The sequence below is a fragment of the Pygoscelis adeliae genome, unplaced genomic scaffold (assembly GCF_000699105.1).
Source record: "Pygoscelis adeliae isolate BGI_AS28 unplaced genomic scaffold, ASM69910v1 Scaffold283, whole genome shotgun sequence".
Taxonomy (NCBI): domain Eukaryota; kingdom Metazoa; phylum Chordata; class Aves; order Sphenisciformes; family Spheniscidae; genus Pygoscelis; species Pygoscelis adeliae.
Genome location: NW_008824361.1, coordinates 199,504 through 203,747, shown reverse-complemented (window position 1 = coordinate 203,747; position 4,244 = coordinate 199,504).

Sequence of the window (4,244 nt, the reverse complement as noted above, 5' to 3'; positions counted from 1 at the left end):
AACATTCCATTTATGCCCTGATGTATTTGGGATGAAAAATTGCACTTAGGACAAGCCCAGTGCCAGATCTCCAGCTCCCGGCCTCCAGCAGGAGCTGGCTGCAGTAAGTAGCTCCTGCTCACATCAGGGAAAGCTTTACCTTCCTGTTTGCTGGGGTGGAGGCAGCCTGGCAGCGCCCCGCATCCCCCGTGCCATGCTTGGTCCCCAGGGTGGCCGCACTGGTGCCCCGCGGTGTCCCAAGCCCATGGCTGCAAGTGCCACCTCGCTACCTCACAGGCCAGGAGCATTAATCGCCCCTCATTACTTTGTAATTTCCCAGTAATTACTATATTCTCATTCCCCCGCTTGCCTCCCTGCACCCCGCAGCCACATCCCTGTTAGGGGCACCTCTTGATTATCCCTAATGATGGCATTGCAGCTGAATACCAAAATCCCCATTTCCCTGTAATTTGCACTGTGGCAGAGTGCCACCCTGGCTTTGTGACTGTGGGGCTCATGACTTGCTAATTATCCTCTGGGCTCGCTGGGATGATGGGGGAAAAGGGAGACATCCCCCGGGATGGCCACAGGGACTGCAGGGGACACAGAGCTGTGCTAGCCCCAGGCAGCTTCATGGGGTTTTCCCATCCTGGACTGAGTGTGCAGGCAGGGGGCAGGCAGCCTTTGGCGGCAGGAGAGCAGCGGGGGAGCACACTGGTGCAGCTGAGACCTTCCAAAGTCATTCCACCCCACAAGGAATGACTGATGGGCATCCTCCATGATATGGGATTTGGAGAGACATCCCCCAGATGCCTGCAGGGACCCTGCCCAAGCCGAGCAGGCAGCAGCACTCCTGAGCTGATCATAAGGGTCAGTGCAATCCTTTGCTGAGTGGGAATTGCTTGGAAATGCTTGAATTGCTTGGAATTGCTTGGATTGCTTGGAATTGCTTCCCGGGCAGTGAGGTCTTGTGTGGTCCCACTATACCTTACTGGTGAGAGACAAGATTGCTGCTAGGCAAGGGGGGTTGGCAGGGATGCAGAATTTAATGGGGTTTGGGAAGGAGGTAGCTCGGGTGGGATGCTTCCTGAGCCTTTTTAATAGCAAAAAAAATAAAAGACAGTCTCCCAGAATAGAAAATAAATGGCAAAGCCCATCGAAAGTGCCTATCGTGGCATGAGATGCTCCATTCAGCTGAGCATCCTTGGGTCACTGCTGGTCCCACTGGGCAAGAGACCCCTCCGCAGGGGATGGATCCATCTGGGGCATGATGTGGAGCAAGGTGGGAGGAAACAGAGGGGAGGGGGGAATCCCCAGCGATGACTATCGCAAGGAGCAATTAGCAGATGTGAACACCCAATCCGGCTGTTGAACCCCCCAAAAAGGTGCCTTCCCCTCACCAAAACCTTTCCAGGGCTGCAAATGTCTCCGACCCACCGGGGATGCGGGTGATGCCCGTGGGGCCATGACCAACTCCTCGACCTTTTTATTGCCACCTTAATGGCTCAGGGGCAAGAGCCAGGGGATTTGTATACTAAAAAAGGCTTTTTTGAAGTTTGAAGTGTGCTGTTCCCAGCATGGGGACTTGGTTGGGAGCACAGGGTTGGGGATAGGGCAGCAGGGAGAAAATGAACCCCCGAAATTTCCCTTATTTGACCCCAATGGTGGGAGAGGTTTGGGTTTGTTCAGCACAGGTGCAGGTTTTTGGCTGAGTCAGCAGCATGTGGCTGGCAGAGGGCCAGTCCCTGAAGCAGCAGCTTGGGGTTTTAGCCTTTCCTTGGGGCGAGCACAACCAGTGTCAGCACTAAAACAAAATGACGCAATGGAGGCACGAATCAGCAAGAGGAAAATTCCCACCCTCCGGGGAGGGAAAGGAGGTGGAAAAAATACAGGCAGGGCCATGCGAGGCAACTTTATGGGATGCAGTGATGGGGTGGCAACAGGGAGGCCAAGGAAAAGCACAGAGCTTCAGTGCTGGAGCAGCCAGCGGGGTGTAGCAACAGGGCAATGTATTGAGGATGTTCAGCTTGATGATCCTCTGGTCTTGAATTTTGGCTGCCGGGAATCTTGGGAAAGCTGCCCCGGGCACCAATCTCACAGCATCACTGAAATGTGAGCTTTCTCCCCAAACCTGCTGTCCTCTGCAGGGTGGCTGGGTCCCAAGCATCCCAGGGCGAAGGGATGCAGGATGTTGGGTACCCCTGCGCGTGTTTGCCAGCTGCAGGTTTCTTGATGCCCGTGGGCAGGGCAAAGCCTATCCCCCAAAATGGGACAAAAAGTGTGTCGGGAAGGGGAAGCATTCCCGGGGTGGGATGCTGAGCTCCTGTACCTCGTGCTCCTGTGCCAAAGGGTCTTCTTCCACCACGCTTTGCCATGTGGAGGAGCTAGAGCTGAGGATGGCTTAGGAGAGAGGGCACAGAGATGGGGCCATATTAGCTCGCCAGTAATGCACCCGAGATGAGCAGCGTGATGGAGGCCATAAACAAGATTGATGCGCGGATTAAAGAGACAGAGGAAAGAGAGGCAAAGGTTAAGAATATAAATAGGTAAAGCTCTAACCAAGATCGCAAGGTAGATTGAGATAGTGAATAAAGCAGGGACTGAGTGGCCGGAGGGCTAGATAAACATGCAAGGGATGGGAGAATCAAGAGAAAAGCAAGGTGGATAACTAAGCAGCGAAATGAGAGCAGTGCTGGGGAGCTGGGGGTTAGGGGGAGCTGGGGGCACAGGGTGGCGGGATGGGGATGTGGTACCCGCCGTGCCAGAGCACTTGGCATCTCCGGAGGGGAGAGAAATACAATCAAAACCCAGCATCTCCGAAATGCAGCTCATCTCAATTCTGCCGCCAAGCACCAAGTTGTTTTATACGGCTTCCTATTTTCCCAGCTATCTGCTCAGACATTAATTTTACAGTGCAGGTAGAAAGAGCTATTTGAAACAAAGTGAGTGGCACCTCAGTGCTAATTTCCAGCAGCAGCCAGGCACCATAACCCAGCACCATGTTGCCTTCCCTCAACCCTTAATGAGCCCCCGACAGGGCTGCACTATTAATTGCATCACCTTGCACCCCAAAAGGATGCTCCAAAATATATATGCATACACGCATAGCATGTACACTGCTCCTATTAACACTCACAGTGGGTTTTTCTCCTGGTTTTAGGGTGCCAGTGCTGCGGGGAAGATGCAGGGATGTCCTGGTGTTGGAAAGCTGGGGAGGGACAGAGCAAAAAGCAGAAAACCTCACTCATCCATAGAGGCATTTTTGACGGCCATATGTCTCATGGAGGAGCAAGCCTCCCCTGCTGCAGCCTCGCCATGCCCAGCTTTGCTCCTGCCTCGCTCCCCTCTCTCCCTGCCACTGGCAAGGGGATTAAATACTCTTTTTACAGCTTGGCTGGGGTGGAGAAAAAGCCCACCCTGGTGATGCTTTGCTCTCCCCCATAGCCATCGGGTCCCTGCGCATCCCATGGGGTCAGATGCTGATGGGGATGGGGGGCAGTCATCTTTTCCCGGGGACTGGACCTGGCAGGGATGCCCGTGCCCCAGGGCACCCTCCAGCAGTCGTGCTCCCCTCATCATTAGAGACAAGTTTTTACAACTGCTCGGACAGAGAATGGTTTTTTACAACAGTTTTTTACAACTTTAGAACCGCTGAGTTGCAGTTCTGGTGTCTCAAAATAGGCTGTCATTAAAGTGTCAGGATGGCGGGTCCCTCTGGTTGTCAATTATTCTTTTTTATTATATCGAAGACACTCAGCGAAGGCCAAAAAATAAAATAATCTAGGTGATTTACTCCTCTTTGTAATTAGAGTTAGTAATTAGACTCTCCTTCATATCACAGTGGGTTTGTGTCCAAGAAGCATTGGCAACGTGGCTTTTGCCAGCAGCCCTACCCCAAGACCTGAAACTCTCTGGACGGCTGTGTGAGGGACCATGGGGACATCGCAGCAGTGTCACCAGCACAGCTTTCAGTGGAGGATGCACCCCTCAACCCCCAAAATTTTGGGACCTTTCTCTTTCATTGCTCCAGCTTGCCTCTTGTTCAACCCCAAGATGGGGAGGACCTTGAAGCACCTCCGCTGATGGGTCCTGATGGGACCCAACAATTGTTATGCAGTTATTGAGAAAATAATTGAGAAAATTGAAATGACCAAAAAATAAGTAGCAGGAGAAGGAATATTTGAGGCCTTTCCATTACTCAGAGGCTTTCCCCAGGAGCTTGCTCCAATGGGGAAGGAGGGTGCCTGTGCAAGGTACCAAACGCA